This window comes from Anser anser, assembly GCF_964211835.1.
Source record: "Anser anser genome assembly, chromosome: 9".
Taxonomy (NCBI): domain Eukaryota; kingdom Metazoa; phylum Chordata; class Aves; order Anseriformes; family Anatidae; genus Anser; species Anser anser.
In genome coordinates this window covers 26221795-26245219 of record NC_139729.1, presented here as the reverse complement: position 1 = coordinate 26245219, position 23425 = coordinate 26221795, and the positions used below count along the sequence as shown (strand labels likewise).

Sequence of the window (23425 nt, the reverse complement as noted above, 5' to 3'; positions counted from 1 at the left end):
CTTGATCAATTTTTCCTCATAAGATCTTAAGAAAATTGGTTTGCAAAATAAGGGAGGGAAATGAAGTTGTCAGGCAGAAAGGGGAACCCTTCCCACATCTAAATTGTTTTTTTTAAAGTTTTTAGAATTATTGCTATTATATTAAAAAATCACAGTGAAATATGAAGGAAATATATATTCTAGTGATTTCTCTCATACGGCGAAGCAGTTGCTTTGGATATTTATACAAGCTTTGGAGTTTGATCCTTAGTTTAGTATTAAAGAAATAAAATTGCTGAGTCCTGCCCCAGTGGATCATCTTGTTCTCAAATTATTAAGATTGACAGTGGTTCTGGTAACTCTGAAGCATAAAGCTTGGGCTGTGTGCCTTGGCATTTGGGTTTGTGCTCTGCAAAGTAGATATCTACCTGGGGATGCTCACAGGAAGATGGGAAACGTCCCTGGGCTGTTTTTCATGAAGGCATGTTGACTAATTTTGTTACCTTGAGGAAAATGTTTTGCATTAATTACCAAGTTTGTGCTTAGGCAGCTTATTTAGGAGTGTACTAATGAAATGAGCATGACTGCAAAAATCCAGAAGTGTAAGAACCTTGCTGAGCTTAATAGGTTGTGATTTAAAGACTTGTTTTGAAACTGTGAAGACTTACCATGTCCAAGAGTTTGTGTAAGATGCTAACAGCTACCTGACAGTCTCCAGGTGCTTCACAGGTGCTTTATTCTTGAGATATTGCATATTGAGCTCCTTTCTTGAAAAAGAAAGCCACAACTCTCAAATGAATGTTATGGTCTCAAGACAGGAAGAAAATCTGAATGTGTCCTGGCCCTCAAACTTGAGGTGTGTTGTTGCTGTAGCCTTGGCCAAGGTGTCTGCAGGACCTCCTTGCACTACAAATGACCACTCTGTGGTTCTGCTGTTGGAGCTGCGTTCCCTTACACACAAAGCCTTGGCGATGCCCACGTTCTAGACCAGGGGTTATAAAATCATTGCTTATCCACGAATAGTGACCTTCCTGAGAGTATTTAGTGCATCCTAAAGCTCCAAAGGAGCATCTTACGCAGTTGTTGTCCCTGATCCAGGCTGCACCACGCACCACTCTCTGCAGCCGTGCAAAACCCTTTCTGCAGCAACCCTGACGTGGCCGGAGCGCCCCGTCCTCGCCACTGTGGTATCTGAATCTTCATGAGATGCTTAGCGTGGGCATTGGTTAACGTGCTAAGGGATGATCCGAAGCCACAGACAATTCATTGCCTCTGAATCTTTTGCTTCAAAGACTGTAATTGCTGCTGCTCCGAAACGTCTCCTCGTGGCAGGCAGCCAGGAGCGATAACGCAGCACTGCACCTAGCGCGGTCCCGAATGTCAACACGGGGAAATGCCAACATTAAACATAAGTAGGCTCTAGCACCGAGCTAGGCTCGCATTTTAAATTCTGAAGCCTTTAAAAGGCCCAAGGTGGTACTTTTATGAAACTTGTTTAATGAATTTAAAATATTTATTAGAAAGGCCCACTGAGATGTTACAATTAAAAAGGAAAGTCTGATTTATATGGATGATCTTTTGATTAGACATATGCTGAACTCTCTGAAAATCGGCTGGTGAGCAGGGCATTGCTAACAAGCTTTTCATGTCAAAAGCTTTTGATCCATTAGAGTGTGAAGCTCAGAAAGCTGGGTATGTGAGACACGTGACTTGCAGTTGGTGTTTTCCTTGGGCTCATGCTGGGAGTGAGAGAAGGATGAGTTATAACAGGTGATGCTATCGCTTCAGTTGAACTTTAATTTGGATAGCAGTTGAGGTATTGGAAAAATCTGCTAAAATAATAGAAATACTACCCTTGGAAGTAAGGAGGAACAAGGAAAGGGGGCTGTTACTTTCATGGGTTTCTGAAGATTAATGCTGGGACGTAGGGAAGAGCTTTTTGTAGCATGGTCTGTAGATGTTATGTAATAATGTTGAAGTGAAATATAACAATCAGTGTGCATTATTGTTGGATATATGCTCTACCATTGCAGAGTAACTTACATTGCAAACCTGAATTCTGTGTCTGCATGGAGGCTCTTCATAAAGTTCAGGCCTCTTTGGATGTATGGCATCTCAGAGCCTGTTCAAACTTCTTTAATTCAGTAATAATTATTTCTGACTTCTCATGGTACTTAGATACTTCTTGTATTTGAGTGTCTGTTCCAAGCAGTATATATGGAATGTAAGAAATTAGAATTAAATAGGAAACTTTTGAAACTGAAGTAGACTTTAACATTTGATCTCCATTGTTCTTCTAAATTTCCACAACAAGCTATAGAAGCTCCAGGGGGGGAAAAACAAACAAACAAAAAAAAAACCTTAAAAAGTGAGTGAATCTCCTTTGGAAAAGTTACTCTTGAAGATTCTTTTCCAGAAGGTTTTCTGTGTGGAGGGTTATTCTGATAAGATTAATATCCTTGTGTTATGGTCTTGTGTAGCTTTTAAGTTGCTATTAATGCAATTAACTTTTGAAGTTGAAAAAGAAATACTTATTAAAATACATAGTTCTTCTACAGAGGAAGTTGTGTGTCTATATTCCTATGTTCATCCTCTGCATGTACATGGTGTTCATTTTTAGGATGTGATATAACTGAAATGCATTTCGCTAGGCCTTATTTTAGTTGCTTGATTTCCCTTCAAAGTCAAGTGACAGGCTGTGATGAAGTCTGAATTTAAAAAGACGAAAACAAAGAAAACAGCCTCTCTTTCCCTGGTTGCTCATTCTATCTCTGTGTCATTACAGATACTTTTAAAATCCTATTTCACCCCTGCTGAGTGGAGCAAATTTAAACAATCCCACTTTGTAGAGAGCCTGGAAAAAAAAAAAAGGCCAGTGTGTCTATAACAAATACTCCATTTATTAATATGTATGACAGCAACATAACACTATAACATGAGCAATATAAAAACAGCCATTCTTTCTCACTGTTCCCCATTCAATCTCTTCTGTTAGCCTGTGGCTTACTGTCAGCTCTTGTGGAGGGCAAAGGGTTTCTCCCTGGTGCTGTCGCTGATCTGGCTCTGCTGGTGCCTGGTTGTCCCTTCTCCCCTGCTCTGTGGGGTGCTGGGCTCCCAGGGTGATTCCCCAGCCCCTCTCTGGCACCCAGCTCTGTTAAACTTAGAAAAAAAATTTAAATTTTGATGGAAAAATGAAAGAAAACGTTGGGCAAATGCCCCAAATCCCCCACTGCTGAGCTGCGGCCTTGCATACATCCATCAGCCTCTGCCAACAGCTTTTAGCTGCCTGGTGGTAAATCAAATGAAACCTCTTTAACTCACTTTGACAGAAGAAAGTGCCCTGCTATAGAGGATAAATGGGAAATACGGTGTTTGCAAGGAGGGGGGTGACAGCTGAGGGACACCTGGCTTTTTGTGACCAGGGTGTGCTCATGCAGAGAGCGATGGGCGGTGCGGCCTAGGGGGGACCTGGGCCTTCCCATGCCATTTGCCAGGTTTCCAATTTAACCCATACAAAAACTGAACTCTGGGTTATAAGTGTGGGGTTTTCTGGGCTCAGCCACCATGTGGAAACCAGCAGTCATGAGGTGATGTTGGTGAGCAGAAGCAAACAGCGAAGGCCAACACGTTCACCAGGGGTTAAACTGGGTACGCTTCTGCAGCAGGGGAGTACCCATGGGTGAGGTGGGGGGGGGATTACAGATGTCCTTGGCCTCATCCGTATGAAGGAACTGAACTTCGGGACAAAAACCTCCTTCTGTTAGAGGCGGCAGAGAATCGATCAGGCCCACTAGGCCAGACGTGGGCCTTACACCAGGGCCTGCAGCTGTTCCTTTCTGCTGGAACAATAATGCCGCCCGTGTGGAAAATGAGCTCGGTGTCATCCCCTGATTTAGATATTGTTTGTTAAATCTTGTTTATTCACTTTCTAGTAGTCATTTTTGATAAGTTCTCCAGAACATGTCATTGGTTTTTCTGTTTAAAAAAAAAAAAAAAACAAACTATTTTTTTCCCCTTATAGAATATCCTGAGTTGGAAGGGAAACACAAGAATCATCAAGCCTAACTCCTAATTTTAACATGCTTTTCTCTGGCCTCCTGATTAAGCACCAAACTATCCTGCCCCCCAACCTGAGGCTATAATAGTGCAAATCTAGAGGCCGTGAGAAGGGAATAATGCCACTGTGACTGATGGGTGGAAGACATCCCTGGCTGTATGTTCAATATCTACTTTAGCTGTATAAATCTGGTTTTAGCATCTGAGAGAAGCCAGTCATTATTTATTGTTGGCCTGGATTTATGTGTGTTATTTTCATGTGAATCTGGCTTAAACATGTGCTATTTTTAAGAAGTCCCAAGAGTGTATGGGTTGTGGGAGAAAATGGGAAGGATGATCAAATTAAAACTGAAACTGTAAAATAAAGTGGATAAATGTTAGAATTAGGTGACGTGTAGGAAAAAATCCCTGTAATTCATCATGACACGATCCGTATGGATGCCTTACCCAGTACTCCTGAGAAGCAGTTAGAAACTCCCTGTAGTCTTGTTCACTTTGTTACACAGTTTTGTTTTTTCTTTTTAAATTTACTCACCTATATTTACTGAATTTCTGGGTTCTTTTCTTATACGTGGCAAAGGAGGTGCCCTTGGAGCGTACAGGAGAAGTTTGGTTAGAAGAGGCTGGTGAGAAGTACAGCGTAGCCTCAAAATGTGGCTGATGGGTGCCTCTTCCATCATAGACAAATGCACGTTAAAATATGTGCCTGGAAGCTGTTTGCGAGTTCTGCGGAGTGGAGATGCTCTGGTAACACAGTTGACCTAAAAGTGCTGGGATATCAAACTAAAGCTATTTAAATGAGTTTCTAACGGGTGTCTGGCTGAGTAGATGTTAACTCCATTTTGCTTTTGGGAAACCAGGGCATGGAGATGACAGAAGAGGAGTGAAAGCTAGTTTTCTGGAAAAGTTGGACCCTGAAACTTCACAGTGTCTGAGGAAAAACAGAACTTTAAGATTGTGTTTTGAAGTCTGTTTGTGCCTGCTTCACTTAAGTGATGACTAACTTCTGCTCTTTGGTTTCCTTCTGCCTTGGCCTTGGTCTCTGTTCCCAAGCCTTGCTGGCACCTCGTGTTGTGGCCGCCGGATCCTGTGGCACGCTGTGCTCTGCCTGACTTTCTCAGAGACAGCTGGCTGCTCTTCAGGGGGCCTTTCAAGATGAAACATGCTGGAAAAAATAAATAAGTATTATTGTTATTGTGCAGCTATTGTGGTTATGAATGTTTAATTTACAGACTACTGGCTGTGGCCAAGCTCCATGCAAGGAACAAGAAAAGAAAAGGAGTAATTACATGCTGAAATGCCTGAAAGCCTTCTCCAAAGCTTTCTGTCCTATACTTGTCAAAGCTGTGCTTTTCTTCTTAAGCTGTGTTTATCGTTAGTTTATCAAGCAATTGAGCAGGATGCTAACCGGATCAACCGCCATTAGGACCAGACAAATGTGGAACGTGTTTGCTTCAGGTTTTTCATCCTGTCCCCTGGTGTAGCTTACAGATCTCATTTGGGTTTCTCACCTGGCATGGAGTAGCTGGATCACTCCACAATGGGCCTCAGTGTGCCCCATAAATATTCCAACACATGCTTTTGTCGAATCAAGACATGCAATTGTCTCCGATATTTTAATCACATCTCTGGATGTGCCTGAAGTTTTGCCTTTCTTTTAGGCTTTTTTAACCTTCCTGAAATGAGGGAAGGTGGTTTGTGTATGTTGGATGTGGGGTTGTTCAGAAGGGCTGCAACTTAGGCACCGTGGAGCATTGCACAAAACTCAGTGTGATGGCACTGAGGGATCTGCGGATCCATGGAAGGGGATGTGAGCGTTGTCATGTGGGCAGGGAGAAAGGTGCTGCAGCATCTCTCCCTTGCGTGGTCTCCCTTGCCCACCTCCCCTCTCCCACCCCCATCCCTCCTTCAGATGCCTGCTTCCAGATGGAACAGCTTCACAGCACAGCAGCCTTCAGCTAGTCCTGCCCTCGTCTACTAATGCATATTTTAAAGATAACCCTGAAATACACCTAGTGAATGCAGCCGTGGATTTTTGTGGGCAATGTTGTATCTATTGTCTACCCTATGATTCATTCCCAGCATAAGATCTCATTAACTTCCAGCAGAACGACAGGCTGGATACTGTACTCCTACCTCTGAGATATTTTTTTTTTTTTGGTAGGTAATATCTCACTGTTTTCTGCCTGCTTAAGTAGGTAAGGTTTCAATATTGTTTAACGGAGGAAAAAAGTCTGTTGGATGCTTCAAAAATGTCTTCAGTTGCTTTCTGTGTTTACAAACTTCTTTTAGTCACAGTCCGCATCCTGCAGGGGTTTTCCTGAGAAACCTGGATTGGTGAGGGGCCTCTGAGAGCTCAACCAGAAATGCGTTTGGTCAAGTCTTTGGCCCCTAGCCTTCAGGGGATTTGACAGAGTGAGTTATGAGTAATTACTGGATGTTTTGAAAATGTCTGCATTTGCTATCCCAAGCATTGTTCTGCAATATCTTAAAAATCAGACTTCACAGTACGGACAACTAAGACTAAACGTGAGCTTTGGTTGTGTTTGTGCTGTCTCGCTCCATCCCCCAAATTGTGTGGTCAATGGCTCAATCTTGTATCAAAACAATTTAAGTAGAAAATGAAGACTGATATTCTCTCTGAACTTCTGGTGAGCCGCGGTGTGAGGCTGGCAGCAATCTATTTCTCAAACAGCGAAAATGTTGCAGAACAAAGCTTCATTTGATGCAAAATCCAGAAGGATAATATTGTGGATCATTTTAATAATTTTAATTTTGTAATGCTAATGAGGTTTCTATCTATTCCTTGGTTTTATTTGGTGGGAGAGTTGTAAATTAAGGAAGGCAGATATTAGAATTACAAGGGCAATCATGCTTCATAATCACCACCCAGCAGAGGCTTTTATTTCAGCAACGAGCAGGAAATATTCAGGACGGTGGCAGTAATTTTATTGCTTTAGTAGGCAGGTCCAAATTAACCAATTATAGGCCTACAACGAAGTGAAACTCACGGTGGGAGTGCATCAGCTGCGCAGCTTTTGCTGCACCCCAAACTGTGATTCCTAAAGCCTAAGGCAGGATTCCTGAAGGCACTTCTGTTCCTTACTTCCATCTGAAAGCACCTGGATTTGGGCACCTGTGATAGTCTTGTTTGTCCCATATTTGTCTTATAAGATTTTCTTTAATGCATTCGATTAGAAGAAAACTTTATGCAAGTCCACATGCTCCTAGTGCAACAAAGATTTCTAGGGGAAGAAATATGGCTCTTTAAATCAGAACTCACATCTGTTGATGTAGCTGCTTTGTCAGTGCTATGGGGTTTTGTTTTTTTCTTTCTGCTCAGCTTGGAGCAAGTGCAGATGGGGAGAAGTGTGGTTATTTCTGACAATGATTGTGTGAATGCTTCGCACATGACCTGACTGAATAGCGAGGGGAGGCTGAATGATGGAGACATAGAAGGATCGAAGGGCAGCCTTATGGCAGGTTCTGTTCTCCCTGACTTCAGGAGTCATTTGCAATATGTGATTATGTTTTATCTCACATCATTTTGAAAGCAGTCTGGGCTTTTTTTTCCCTCCTTCAGTTGTGTTCTTGGAGTGCTTGATACTTTTTTCTTCATTTATTTTTCTGGAAGTGGTTCAAAAGACATTTGGAGAAGTTAATGAGACAATTTGTAATTTTTTATTTTTTTAATTTTTTTTTCTTTTGGGGGTGATCCAAAGCCATTTGAAGGTAATAGAACAGTCTCATTGACTCTGAAGAGCTGTGGGTTAGGCCCTCGATGAGAATTGTTGTTAGTCTACTGACAATTAGGTGATATCTCCATATGTGAAATTACAAAATACAAGTACAAACATTATAGCTCAAAATGTTTTAGTATTGCTTTGCAGTTGTGTTTTCCGGCATGCTGCAGTTGTACCGCCTGGCTGGCCCTAGATGCAGTGGGGCAGAGTAGGAGGCTGGTACGGGAATGACATGGAAATTGTCAGAGATTTATGCTGAGAAGTACTGGTAGCAAAAAAATAAATAAATTTGGGTTGTGGAGAGAGAGGGGAGGAAGAAAAAATGCAGAATTCTTATTGTGATGTGGATTTTCAGCATTAGCAAGGACAAGACTGCTCTTCAGCCCTTATAGGCGATGTGGAAGCTGTGTCGGTGGGTGCAGGTGTCGTTGTGCCTGCCTTGAGACTGGAGGTAGGCTGGCTGACCTCTTACAGCCCCTTCCAGCAGAGCTTTATTTACTTGTTTGTTGGAGCAGTGATGCTCCTGAAAACTCTTCATAGCACATTGCAAGAATACACTAATGTGTAATTAAAGACCAAAAATATAAGGGGGGGAGAGGAGGTAAATATAAATGTGAGGGAAGAAGCTGAAATAGAGAATGGAGAGGAGAACTGAAATTGCTCTCACTGGCTTGTAACTGACAAGGCAGTTGGTGCATAGGGGTCCTATATGTATGCTTGGAATTCTTTCATGTTTCTGGCTTTTTATTTTGGGGTGAATCCATAGTAGCTTGGTTACAAGCGTTTGAATTTCTCAATGAGATTTCAATGTGAAGAGGAGGCAAATGTGGCTTGAGACACCCACTCTTGTATGCGTAACAGGTGACTTTTGTACAGCACAACAGAGCTCAGGAACACCTGTCATTAAAATGCACTTTTCCCAGGTTCTCAGTGTAAAAATTAATCTATTTTTCCCCACTGTTTTCTAGGACGCAAGCTGATTAGAGAGTTCAGCCCAGCAGGGTACCACGAGAGGCAGCACAGAGCGAAGAGGCTGCTGTGTGTGTGCAGGGAGTGCTGCCCCCAGCAGTTAGCCGCCCCCAGCCCAGGCAGTGTTGTCCCCTGCACCCCACGCCCTGTGGGGTGTTCAGCAACCATTTGGATGTGCAGCTTGTGCCGGCTGCCCTGGGAGATGGCCCGAGGCTCTCAGTTAGATCGGGAAGACATCCCGTATCCGCTGCAGCATCCCGTCCCTCCCTGCAGGACCGCAGTGCTCCGCAGCAGCCTCCTCTCTCAGCACCAATGTGTTGAGAACAAGGTTTCCTCCTCATTTGCTTGCTTTTCCCTATGAAATTCTGCTAGGATAGAGGTGCTGTGTGCTCGGAGTTTCTCAGCAGAGCTGCACACAGCGGCCTCAACCTCCTGTTGTAAACCTTCATTTTCTCAGAAGCACCGGGCAATGACTCTCCTGATATCGTTTTCTTTTTTTCCAAAAGTAACGTACAGCTGCTGACTAATACTTGGCCATGATTCAGCTTGCTTTGGTGGGAAGTATTAATGCTTTATAGTATCTCAAGGGTATGGTTAATAGCTTTATCAGATAATTACAGCGCTGGAAACAACATGTAATGCGTGTTCTGTCGTGGGGATTTGAGATGCACCCTATCCCACAGGACTCTTAGTATTTAATATCTCTTCTTCTCTCATCCCTTTCAAACAGCAAAGGATGAGCAGGAACAGATGGTTGTGTGTCGTCCTGGCTGCGCCAACCCAAAGCCCAAACGTGCTTGTTCTCCCCGGTACCCCCCAGGAAAGCTCTGTGCTAAAGCCTTCAGTAGCTGGCTCTTCTCCAGCTCATGTGCCTGGGAGAGGTCAAGCAGGCAACTTCTGAGGGCACGTCACAGAGGTGACTCCCCTCTGCTCCGAGATCCAGGGAGGAATGCACGAGTGCGGATGTCACCTTTGTACTCAGTCAAAGGTTTGGTGAATCCGGCATGCTTGGCGCTGGATTAGGGTGATGGGATAAAAGGGCAAGGTCCTGCTTGTCTGCGTGTCCCTACATCTACTGTGAGGACTGTGTAACTTGGGCTCAAATTGCGATGCTTGTGAGCTGCCCTGGGGACTGCGCTTCGTTGCTGCCTGGCGGAGGGAAGGCTGAGTCACAGTTTCTAAATATGATGGCAACGTATTAAGAACAAGTGGGGTAATAAGCACTAGGGAAGAAACAAAGCCTAAGGAAAGGATGTGGTCTCCTCTAGCCTTTTTAGGCTGCTACCATAACTCACTGTAAGGCTAACAAGTCTTTATTGGAGTGCTCTAATGAAATTCAGCCTTAAATGCTAAACTAAAGTGTAACCTGCTGCTTCAGAGGTCCTTGAGGGCTGGAGAATTTCCCTCACAGGAAGGATCAAGAACTGGACCAGAAACCCTTTGCCATCCTCTACAGCTATCACTTGCGCCATTTTACCCCTTGGTACAACTGAACCGCCGGGAGATTTTGTGCCCTAAAACCAAGCTTGTAAGGCAGGTGCTCGAATGCTGCACTTTGCCCTGTTCCTTGCTTTGAACGGATTAAATGCCTCGCAGAATAGAAAATGATACTAACAGTATATTTCTGGGCTTACAGATATAAACTAACAAGCTTGCAGAGCCAGAAGATTGATTAAAACTTGTAAGAGGTAGATATAAAATTCTCCTCCATCATCAAAAGAGATAACATCAAGCCACGACCTCCCTGTGTCCAGACTTGCTGCAAGCCAGAAGCAGAATTTAAATGTTTCCAAGGCCTGTTTCCTCCTACTCAGAAAGAGGTCTGAAGCATTAGCTACTACTTCTCAAAATCTCCCAGTTCTCCTATGCGCTCATCAGAAAAGAGGGATGGTGTGTGTCATCCTTTTGTGTGAGGAACGTGTAGGTGAGAGCTTTTCTTTCCCCAAGGAACACATCCATTTGGATGTGTGTCCTGCCACAAAAAGGGACTGAGTTTTAGGCTGCAGGTAGCTGGGTGTTTTTTGTTGTTGTTTCTTTGCTTGCTTTATATTAACCCGACTCTCTTTCCTTGTTGGTAAAGTTTGAAAACTCATTGATTTTCTTACTGAACTCGTTATAACATTTCTCTATTAAAAGCTACTTTTCCTTTCACTCTGAAGAACCCCGTACAGTACTTAGTAATAAGACATACGTATTAGAGGCTTGAATGTCACCCTGGCGTATCGTTGCTTTTCTTCTGCACCTGCCAGCTCCCTGGTTGATCACTGCAGTGGTCTAATGATGAACCCCAAACAAATGGGAAAGCATCCCCTGGCCCATGGGCTGCAGATACTCGTAGAGAATTGAGGTTTTCATTCCTGCTTTCCACTGGAGGACAACGTGCAGTTGGGTTTTGAGTGTTCAGGAGGGCTGGGTAGCCTCATCTGGGAGGACGTTTTGTGGAATTAAGTGTTTTATAAAATCAAGGAGATGAATCAAATTTAGAATGGCAGTTACTAGCGTGATCTTTCGCTTAAAGACTGCTGGAAAACTGAAGGGGGTAATGGTTGAGCTTTTAGTCTTTGCTTCTGAATGCCTTGAATTATTTTCCTTTGTGAAGGACAAATTTGAAGTTTGCACATCATCAAACATCGAATATATTTGCCGCTTATGTAAAAGAGTAACTTTATTCTGGTGAGATAGAGGAGATTAAAACAAGCAGGCTGCGTTCCTAAATTCAATTGTTTTCCTGGGAGATGCCATGCAGCTCGGCAATAGATTGACACTGTGTCAAATCCGTTTCTTTAAAATTACACTCAGACAAGTTGCCCTCTAAATGTGTCCCTGAAAACTGCGCGGGCTGACGTGGCGCCTAATGAAATTAGCGAATTAAGGTTCTGAGAAAGTATTATCCGAATGCAAGAAGCTCTTTCAGACTATCATTTGTTTGAACATTAAATTAAACAATCTACCTTCCAAAGAGCTCAGAAGAGCACTTGAAAGGACCAGCAGTATGTCTTCTGCTCCCTCTGGAGGAAAACACATTTACTTTGCCTGTTTGTTCCCCGCTCAATAATTGAACTCTTTGCAAACGGTGTATCAACAATAAATTGACAAATCGGGGAGGACACTGTTTACTAAAGTAAAATTAGACCTGTGTCATAGGTCTCGAAATACATTGCGGCACTCGATGAAAACGCGCTGGCTGATGCCTGGAGCCAGTGGCTGCGTGACAGTGCTAACTGCGCCCTGAGCGCTGGGCAGGAGGTGTGATGATGGCTCTGGGCAAATGCAGTCAAGAGCCAATATATCCTCCTGCAGCCAGGCACAGCCCTCGTTTTACTATCAGTCCTTATTGGTCTGGACACTGCAAAAACAGATGCTGCGTGTGTGGGTATCAGATAAGGATCAAAGGCCACAATTTAAATAAATAAATAAATCAAATCCAATGTTGGGCTGGCTGAACAGAGGACTGCTAAAAGCTGAATCTCCTGACCACCTGTCAGCACAAGCCCAGCATTACAATTTAATGTGTGAACTGTGATTAGAAAACATAATAATATGTTAGTACTCCTTACAAATTCTCTTTCTTTCTGCCCTGTCTCCTGGCATGAAAGGGATCATATGAAAACTTTTGGTTTAAAGAGGCTTGGCATGGCAAAGCCTGGGAACGGGGCTGTTTAAAGCTGAAGCTATGGAAAGAGGCTCTCTTCTCTTCTTTGTGATTAAAACATGAGCATTGCTGGTTGCTTGATTAAACTTTCCAAATCAGAGTGGGTATAAAGCAGCACTCCTTTAAGGATGTGCCACTGGGCACGTTGAAAAATCAAAGCTATAGATGAGGAATTGTTGGTGTGGAATAGGTAAGTCAACTGCTCTATGGCTGAGGGGTCATAATTTTGGGCATAGGTGTTTGTGTGCAAAGGATTTCTAAAAATAATAATAAGGAAGTCAAAGTATCTCAGAACAACCGCACTTTGACACACTTCTACAGCTTGGGGAGTCTTTATTTAGTTAAAAACCCAACCCCCCCCCCTCCCTTCCTTTTTATCTTTGAAAAGCTTGACAAGATTCAGTGTTTTCAAGGCTGGAAAACGTGGAAAGAACATAATACAACTTCACTTTTTCACATGAGGTCTGTCCTGTCTGAGCAGCTTGTTAGGGACGCAATTTATATTATTTGTACCAAAACATATGGTGGTTGGCTAGTACAGAAATAGTTGCGTGCTCTTAAGAACGTATATTTAAAAGGCTTTTGTAATGAGCATTTTTTGGAAGTGCTGTCAATTAGCTTTAATGTCAGCAAGTGAATGACAACCTGGAGAATACTGTGTCTGAAGCAGATGCGGCAGTGCTTTAAAGAAATGCAAAAAGGCAATTATCAAAATTAGCAGCAAAAAATAAAACTCACTTGACATGGTGCTGTCAATGAAATCAAAACCTTATGAGTTAATAATGGCTTTAGGTAATATTTTCCTCAACTAAAATTTGTGGAGAACAGACTTGTTTTTCCATGAATGACTATGGCCATCATCAGCTCATGAAAATGATATAATCAGTCTACAATGTGTGGATTAACTACCAGTGTTTTTATTGATTTTTTTTTATATTATTTTTTTTTCCATATTTTCACTTTTAAACAGAGGGGTTGCACTTTCAGCCAGTGTAAATTACTGAGGTCAACAACAGTATGCTGGGGAGATGTATTTCCCTTCCGTTAGGGGAGAGAGTATGGGCAGCTGGAGGTATTGACCAAAATTCCCAATAAATAAGTAAGTAAATGTCAAGTTTTCAGTCATTGGGGTGTTCCAAGGATACATTGTCACTGGAGGCAGGATGCCAGACTTACTGCCAAGGTCACCCACAAATGGCTGGATGCCCTCACCAGTAACACCCCCCTCCCCCCCCCCCCCAAAGCAGTCCCTTTCCTCCAGTCTTCGCAAGATGCACTGAAAACTGTTGAACATGGAGGTCCTACGAACTGACATGGATGAGTAGTAGATCAGCAGAAGATGAGTTTCCGTGAAGTTATTTTTGCTCTTGCTAGCTCTGACAGCTGGAATGGTTAATGACCAACGGGGCACGATGCATTAGGTCCTGAACACACTACTGAGCATAATGAAAAGCTTATCTGTACTTAACTGAAGCCCTCGTTGAGCTAGAGCCAGACACGAACCAAGTGCGAATGAGTGCTCACGTTTGACTCTTTCAATCCAAGAAGTGGATTTCAGACAGCAGCTGCCAGTGCCGCCCGCCTGAAGCTCAGAAATCCTTCCCAGAAGAGCCACCGCCAAGTGCCGAGCAGGTATGGTGCTCCTCCAGTGCCCCCAGACAGCAGTGAGAGCTGTCAAGAAGGCTGCTACTCTTAATTGCTTTAGAAAGCATTTTTTCATCCATTAAAATGAAAAATCTCACTTAGCAGCAGCGTATACAAATACGGTTTTATGGTTCTGTTTTTAGCTTTCCTCTCAACGAACACTAGCAAAAGCCACACCTCGTGGTAGGAAATGCTTGTCACAGCAGAATAAGAACTGAAAAATCCACATAGCTTAAAATAGATTATGATTTTAATGAAAATGATTCAGACTTGACAAGTAACATTAAAACAGAGGGAGTCCACTGGTGGGTTTGTGTATTTTAGCTATATGAATCATTTGGAAAACTGTGCTTCAAGCGGCTAACAAAAAATGTACCCTAAAGACAAAGTGGTATTTTATTCCACATGGGTTCGTGTTTCTTATCATTAAAAGTTAGTTCTCTTAGCAAAATGCCTTTTCTCTTCCGCTAAGCAATTTCAAATTAAAGGTTGACAGGTCATGCTAATGAAATAAAGCAATAAGCATTTTCTGACAGGTGCAAAATACAGTACTGGTTCAATAAGATTATATTTTTGGAAAATTTTGCTTTGTAAATCTAATTTGTGTCAGTTCAATATTGGCTTGAACATCTAGTTCTAATTTATTGAAAGCACCAGAAAGACTATGACCATTTGTTTAGCACAAAGTGTGCAATCTATGAGAACAAACTTGATGAAATTTATTCTTCTGAGCAAAAAAGACGATCAAAGCAGCAAAAACCCATGTTGGTTCTCCCTCTGAACAAAGGAAGAAGCAAAGTGCGTTTGAAAGCACGGGGCCAACGTTGGCGGCGACCTTGCCAATATCATTCATGTGAAGAGGACTGTGCAGGAGCTCAGGAGAGGTTGTCAGATGTGCTATTGATTTCTTACGCAGAATATCGAAGATTGTTTCACACTGAGAAAAACTTGGATCAGCTGTACTGGCATTGCTGCTTTTTTCCCCCCTCGATATGGGAAGATTTAGAGATTAGGCATGCTCTAAGAGCTCTACAGGTGGTTGAAACAACATCCTTTTAGGATGAACGTTTTATTTGCCATGAGGTAAACGGAAAAATCTCCATGAAATAAAACCCATCAAAGTTTGTTTGTTTGTGTTGTTACTATGAGTGTAACGCACACCAGACCTTTTGGGGCTCTGCAATGTGACAAGAGGGGCCTCAGCACCCTTCGGGCCAGGTTTAACTCTCAAACAGCTTCACAAGTGCTGCTATTATCTGGTTATCGGAGCTGTTGGAGATGGGGATTACATCAGGAGAGAACTTCTTCACTATTCATTTAACGTTTTATTTATTTAAACTTGTGTTTGGTTTTGTGGGAGGCTGTAAAGGTCAATAAATGAGTACATCAGTACTATAAATGCGTATTTTTCCCCACATGCTTGTTTAGGGCTCTCCTTTCTTCTGAGAGTGAATGGGACAGAGTTAACCCTGTTGCTCCATGGGTGTGCTTGCATGGCTTTGGAGCACAGAGCCTCTGGGGCTGGGGACGTACGTTGACTAGGAGAATGATTGTACAGGCACGTGTTTCAGCTGCCTCTGGAACAGGCTGGAGTTAATCTCCGCTGCCAGGGCCTTCTGAGGCACTCGTGGAACCTTGGCTGATTGATTATAAAGCTCTTGAAGAGCCTTGTCCTGATAACAAGATACCAGGTGTGACTTGGAGCACGCCCATGGTAGGTAACACTCGGTGCCCGTTGACCTAGAGTCCTGTCTTCTGCTGTACAGGAGTAGTACGTCTCTTCAGAGAACTTCCCGTTCTTTACTCAGTTTGGCCTAAAATCATGAAAAATGAAAATTCTTGCGGCCTTCTGCATGGTTGGCACATTTCAGGGAGCCTCTGGTTATTTGGTTCTTGTGACCTCAGGTGAGGCCTCAGCAGGAGAAGAAACCAATGGTTCTGTTTCAGCAGTTTCTGTGAAGTTGTGTTTTTGTGCTGTTTTTGTAGTGCCAGGCTCGATGTAGCTAACGGATCACTTGTGTTTCTATTGATTGCCACTTCAAACAAAGCGGCGATAATTGAAGTTAGTGGAGGCCATCTGAGATTTCTAGCTTTCGAGACAGAAAGAAGCTGGCTGTATTGAACACTTTATGTTGCTTTGTGGCATCGTTTGGCACATGCTGACTTTCGATGATAGCCTCAGACTATTAAACGCAGTCCACGTCCATGCTGCAGTCTGTAGGAAAGACTGAAACTTCTAGTCTGGCTTTAATCCGGGTTAATTAGTTCCAGGAAACAAAAACAGTGAAGATCCAGCGGCCAGACCATAATAATTCATAACAGTTGCATCTTGCAAAGAGCTTGTAGAGTTCCATGATCCCAAGGCCAGAAAACTTTTTTTTCTGGCTGCCACGTCTTGACTTTTTTTTAAATTTCTGCTTAAATTAGCTTTATTTTTCCTGTAACATTTCCTGGCTATATCATAACCACAGTTTATAGATTTTTCAGCATTATAAATGATGCCTTAGAGAGCTCAGTCATGAAATTTAGTTGAGAAGCAGATAAAATTTGAATTAATTCCTTATATGATAACAAGAAATTGGTTCAGTAATGATGCGGAAAACAGAATTACTATTTTCCATCTAATAACACTTAAAGAACTTAGACTGCTTATACTATCAGTATGAAAAATATAGATATGCCGACCTCCTGAACTTCAGAAGCCTGGAACTTTGCAGTATCCTTGTACCAAAATACACAGAAGGGGTCATCCCTTCTGCTTGTTTGCTTCTCTAAATCATCAAGCAAAGATCGAATCTAATAATTACCCTGAGTGAGCATCTGAAACCTGGTCTGCTTTGCTGTTGGTGTCGGCTACAGCCTCTGCCTGTGCTTGGCACCACAATGCGAGTGTTTCTGGATGCTTGATTCTCCTTTCTTTAATGAGTTTTGTGGAGTCGCTGTTTGTAGGGCTGCTAATCTTTATATGTAAAATGATACAATTGAGATGATAGCACGGAGATGATGATAACGTCAGACCCCTGGTTTCTGCTAGCTCTGTCATTTGTATTTATTATGCTGCACGCTGACCTGCTGAAGTTGTAACAGCTACATTAAAATGATTGAATTCCAAATATCACAGCTTTATTATGTTTCCCATTGTGGTTTATTTTTGAGAGGAATATGTAATGAACTGTAGTGAAAACCAGAGGCAATCATCTCTCCTGAGCCCTTGGCTCTTGTACAGGGTTTCAGAAAAGTGCTAATTGGAGGTCAGAGATCATTAACATCTTTTTGGGGGAGGGGGAAGCCTGCAAACAATCTTCCTTTGCCCTCTGACTTGCCAGAATTTCCTTTTTTTTTTTTTTCCTTTATGCAAACACTCAGCTAATGACCGAATCACAGCAAATAAATGTAGACCAACCTGACTGCTAATTAAGCATGGTTAACGAGACACTGTTTCTATTATATGCTGTCCTTTGTGTTTTCTACTGCTCTCTTATTGAATGCTGCACAGAGCTGCTGTTCCTTCAGCTTTACGAGATTTTCCAGAGTTGCTTACGGTGGCACTCTCCAAACTGCTCAGCACCGGACCTTGGCTGCCAGCTCCTTGGGTCTGGGGCAGAGCCTCTGGCTTTGCAGGAGGACAATTCATGGCCGTGAGGTCAGGGGATCTGCTAGGCTTAAAAAGCATCGCTAGAATCACGGGGATTGTATCTAATGAAAAATAAGAGCTGCTTAGGATTATGATTTTCAGAACTGGGGATAGCAAAGCGTGTTTAATTTGAGCCACCCAACTTTGTGCTGCGGCGGTGCTGGATCGCGAATAAGCATGAAGGATCCGTGATTTCTTAAGCTGTGGCTGTCTCACCTGCACAGGGAAACTGTACATCAAAATCGCTCTGGCTCCAGCTGCCCCCGCTTTTGGATATGAATTGCCATCTCGGCTGAAGAGGTGCAGCCTGAAATAGCAGCAGCGCTGCAAGGCCCGGCATCGTGCTGTCTGGCAAAGTTATGTGGAAAGATCGAAAATGCATGTATGATATTAAGTAATACTTCTGGTGTTATGGCTTTTAGATATTGGTTCTATTTACTTCCTGAACAATTTTGGTTTTATATTTCTGTTAAAGAAAGTGTAAGGGGGATATTTCTCACTTTTATATGGTTAAAGCTCAACAAAACCCATAAAAATTCTCAGGGAAAAAAAAAAAAGAAAAGAAAAATCCATATGGGATATTTATAGTCAATTATTCTTCTGATTCTTCCTTTCTTCAACTCACTTGCAAGTTTTATGTGAGCTCCAGCGTTATCCATTTTACACCCCAGCAGGCTTTGCAAATGGATACTGATGGTTAGGGAGAATTACCGATCTATTCTTAAGCCCAGCTTGATAGGAGCTGTAATATTTGGGCTGTCTGTATCGCATCGATCTGTGTTAGAGTAGAAGCTTGTTCCTCGTTGGCTGCTCATTTATACACCTTTTGAACATATAGTTATGAAGCAGCCTAAACTTCAGCGTGTATATAAAAAAAAAAAATACAAATTGACTGTATTTATCAAACTTACATTTTTTTTAAAAACTGAGCCTATGCTCAATTGAACAACTTAGTGCTGCAGCTGTGGAGTCATAAAATGAAGAGCAGGAAACTCACAAGAGCCTAATGTGGGTAGGTTTTGCTTATTAAACTTCTGTGCAGTGGGGAGAGAATCTTCTCATCCTCTGTCAAAAAGTTCCAGCTGTAATGAAGTTTGGATTTGCAGCAGCATCAATACTGAGTTCATATACACATGTGCTCTATCTGTATTGTCAAGTAAAAACTACCACCTCTTGCTTTTCAGAAATCACATGTCCAATTGTATCATTGTGATTCTTGGATTAATTAGCGTGTAGTCTTTGGCCTTAGGGTTTGGGTCCAAAACGGAGTAGCTGTATATATCATACATCAATATTTCTGTCATTTCTCTAACCTTAGCAGAATCACACGAATATCTGCATGAAAACATGTTATGTTATTTTTAAGGGGATTAAGGGAGACAGTTTTGGATAAGTGTGGTACAGTAAGGATGAATCAGTTTGAAACTGTAATTCATTATATCACTCCCACTACTTAAAACAGCTTTTTTTTTTTGCACAGCTTCTCCAATTTTTTTTTTCTTTCTCAGGACGTGTCTTTCTTATGATAAGGCAATATATAAAACACCTATCAAAATGCAGTTCCACCACAGTTCTGGATCCTTGAACAAGTGTCCTTGTAATTATATATTTTTTAACTTATATTGTGGATTTTTTTTTTTTGTATTCTAAAAGTAGCTTGAATCATTGGCATCTTGTACGACAAGGTACTGCCAAAAGAGCCCAAACAGAGGGCCTAGCTGTAGTTAATTCTGGAGCTCAGACCACATCCCTTTGTCTGTACGGGCTGGTGTGGTAACCTTAGATATCCTTCTACCCTGGTACTTGCCCAGGAGCCGTGGGAGGTGTGAGCTGAACACATCATCCCTCTGCACCTCCTGTAGGCTTCTGTGGTGTTTTTGTCTGCTATAGGAGGATTCCTGTGGCAGGGATGGCAAAATGAATTTTAACCACTTCTGTGTCTTTTTTGGCCACTTCTGAATGAAAATTAATAGGTTCTTGTACGTGGCTGTACTCTGAGTGTGCAGTAGCGTTTGCAGTGGTCTGAAACACCCAGCGCTTGAAGTAAAGCCAATCTTACTCCTGGCTGTCAGGCATTATGAAACGGAAAATGATGAACTTCCAGATCAACACAGACATGCCGAGATAAGAGCCCAGATTCCTGGAAATGACACAGCTATCAGCACTTGTTGACAGAATTGAAGGAGGGAACTTGTAACCCACAATAATAGACTTGGCTTTCAACTCCAGCTCTACAGGAGAGAACTAAGAACGTGTTGTCAGTCGCTCAACCCCTTTTTATGCAGTTTGTGAAGACGTAGAAAGAACATATCTGCTCTTTGGTTGATGTAGTGTTTTAGTTGCTAATTGCCTTGTACATGGGTGCAACTTAATCAACGTGAACCGCACAGTTCAGCTGAAACTACTGCCTGGTATTTCTGAAAAGCTCACTTCAGTACTGCCCTGCACAGTTCTGCCTAAAGGTAGTTTTGCTAGCTGATGCTCTCCAGCCAAAAAAAATGACGCCTTTAGTTGTTGGGTGTCACCTAATCCTCAGGTTAAGAAGCAGATAGAGAACTGTGTTTGGTGCTTGGGGATTATTTTATATAACGAGTCCCTGCTTTATTTCCATTGTGTGGGATTTACCCTATTGCAAATGAAGCACAATTTCCAACACCTGCAGTACCCTACCCCTGACATGTCTGGGGAAGTAGGGTCTGCCTGACCATGCAGTCCTGATACAAGTCAAAATGTTTTTCAGCCCTGTTTCCCCCATCATCTTTGTTTTTCCTCATCAGTCTTTTGCATTTATTTTTTTTTTTTTTGTGTGTGTGAGAGAAGACAGCATTGGGCTAACCCATTCTGTAGTGGGATGCAGGACCTGACATTCTTGGCATGTGCAGCTCTGTTTACTTTGCAACACTGTCAAATGTCTTAGAATACTCCTAACTTATTGGGTTGTATTTTGAGTTGCATGTGGCTCTGCTAAAATGTAATCTCTTAAGCAAAAAGTGTCTGTGGTTGGTATCACTGCAACCTCTCGGGAAAATTTCAGCCCTTTCTGAGGGTGTCAATTGCTTTGTCCATTAAAGAAAATTTCTGTAGATATCAAACAAAACAAACCCTCTCTCATGCTTTTGAGAAAAGGAGTTTTGTTTTCTTTTACAAACAAGAGGTTTTTGTTTTGTTCTGCCCTTGTTTGAAAATCCCTGCTGTTTTGCCAAGCGTGGATTGGTAAAGCAAAATTCCTATTCTGCTAAGGAAGCATTTCAGAGTACGCACCTTTGAAAATCTGTAGTTTGAATTTGGAAAGAAAAGACCAAAACTAAAGGCAAGTTTGAAACCCTCTATAGGAGGGGCTAAGAGGAAGAGTAGGACCCATTCTGGCAGCTTCGCTGAAGAGCCTTGAAGTGAGCGCTGAAATGGGGAGATCAAAAATCTGGAGGAGCCTGATCCTGCCTGGCCAATGTGGTGGGCAAGGAGTCAAATAGGTCAGCTGGCACAGCAAACATAAATGGGGAAAATGAGCGGAAAACCATCCTGCCCCAGCAGATCTCAAAAGCTGTGACTGGAAACTAGAGATTTGTGTCTTCTTGTTTGCTTCCTTCCGGCAACATAACTGCCAATGAAAGGTATCGTTGGTATCATTATTTAATGCTCAGACCTCGGTATCATGGATCCAGGCTTCCAGCCCCATTAATGGCCCTTCACTGAATTCCTGTCTTTTGGTTTCTTGGCATTTGTTTTTGGTTTGCTTGCTTGTTTTGCTCAAGAACTTATTGGCAACTAATATGGAGAATGCTAGGGTTCGTAGTAGTCACCAAACTTCAAAGTAAAAAATACGGAACTACCACTGTTGGACTCTTTCTGTCTGTGCAGCGATATTATCTCTTCTTTGATGGGATCTTTCTGTTGCCCATGCAAAGGGAAGATTTGCTCACTGAACAGCCCTTCCAGAGATCCAAGCAGCGCCTAGGATTACGTGAAGTACCAAATATCCCAATAGGTTTGTGTTCCCTGGCTCCACCTGGCACCCAGAATTCAGAGGTACTTGTGACCTTAATGACTCTGTGCTTTGGCTCTTTCTCTAGAAAATATCTGCTCATCTCACAGCTGTGTTGTAAAACAAATGTGTGTTTACAAAGCACTCGGATGCTGTTGTGATGAACTCCCAGGAGTAAAATAAATACTTATTTCGTTAGGGTAATAATGTTAATGGGCAATAAATTGCACCTTGGCCAAAGATTTGGGTATAAAAAAAGAAGCAAAAAGAAGAAGGTAATGTAAGAATGTGAGATCTGGAGGGTGTTTTCCTTCAGTGGGCATTGCTGCTTCCCTCCCCGAAGTGGAAGGAGCCTTTGTGTGGTGTTCGCTCATGCAGTTAATGCTTCCTCATAATGTATAAATGTCTTTAAAAGTAATTATGTATATATTTTTTTAGCTCGTAGTTTAGGATAGCTATTTAAAAGGTAATGTGTCAATGAGACATACGCAACCACACTTGAAATCAGACTTTCAAATATTTCTGTGCAGAATTTTTCCTGAGAGGGGGAAAAAAGGGCACGTGGGTATGTATGTGGGTATACACGTGTATGTATGACAAGCTTAAAACTTATATATAGACAAAGAGTGGAAGTTGCATTTTGATGCACGAACTACCTGAACGTGTCTATTTTAATATGTGAAAGATACATTTAAATGCTGTGGTAATAGCATGCCTTTATATAAAGTCTAAAATGATAATTGCATTACTTTGAGTTTTCATGGGCTTGTACAGGCATTTAATTTGGATTTAACAAAGCTGATGTATCAAATTAGCAATCACTTATTTGATAGAGATAACTTTAAATATCCTACTATTTAAAGTCTGACAGTCAGGAAGCATCCATCAAATGCACCACTAACGTCGCACCCAACGCGTGGCCTACTCAAGTCGTCATGCTCCATGTTCCTAGGTTACTCGTTTGCTTATGCAAGCTGGCTTCTGAAACTTCTCCTGAGCCTGATTCAGTTCCCAGAGTGGGAGCGCTCCCAGTGACTGCAGCAGGGTCTGGACGTGCCTTGGCTCCCCAGTGCTTTGTGGCAGGGAGACTGGGGGTGTTCCTGCATGAGCACGGCACCTGCTTGGCTCCCACCTAGCAAAGAGCCAAGGAGAGACTGGGGTGAGCCACTTGTGCCCCGTGGCATTAGCCATCCTGGCCGCCATGGGAATGATGTCAAGAGTGCCCACTCTATCCCTCCTGTTTCCTGGGAATAAAAGATGCAAAACCAAACAGTGATGAAAATAAGGCAGCAGGTGCAGGGAAAGTAATGGAAATGACTGTGTTCCTCTAGCAACATTGAGTGCTGCCCTGCAGAATCCAAAGGAGTCACGTTGCCGTTGTGGTCTTCTGTGATTTTTTGGAGGGCATATTTTTTGTCTTTCAACATCTTATTAGCCTTTATTAGACATTTTGCAATACTGCTCATCTTGCATGCAGAATTCACCTTCAGCCTTTTGAAAGGCTTTGAAAATGCCTGGTCTTTGCCTTGAGCTACCTTGGCAAATCATTGGTGTCCCACTTTGCTCTCCACCCTACTTCGTTGGTGAGACAGCCCTCCACGCTCCCCCCTGCCTTCTGCTGAGTGCCCAAATGAAGGGGCTTGAATGCATCTTGAATTCTATATATAACCACGTCAGCATCCTCTTAGTGCTCTTTTTTTAATGTAGGACTATTCCTTCCTGCATGTACCCATGTAACATTCATGGGTGATGTGAAAAGCAGTATT

At 42.4% G+C, this 23425-nt stretch overlaps 1 protein-coding gene across 23 annotated transcripts in view; it reads left to right on the top strand.

Moving 5' to 3' along the window:
* Positions 1 to 23425, top strand: part of LOC310904264 (uncharacterized protein) — a 121989-nt gene that overhangs the window by 60516 nt on the left and 38048 nt on the right. The window contains exon 9 of one of the 23 annotated variants that reach the window (XR_014588164.1): positions 9478 to 13830. The exons of the other annotated variants lie outside the window; for them this stretch is intronic. The gene's annotated coding sequence lies outside the window, so the exon portion shown is untranslated. Of the gene's footprint in view, positions 1 to 9477; positions 13831 to 23425 lie in introns of those variants that run through there. 23 annotated transcript variants of the gene reach the window in all.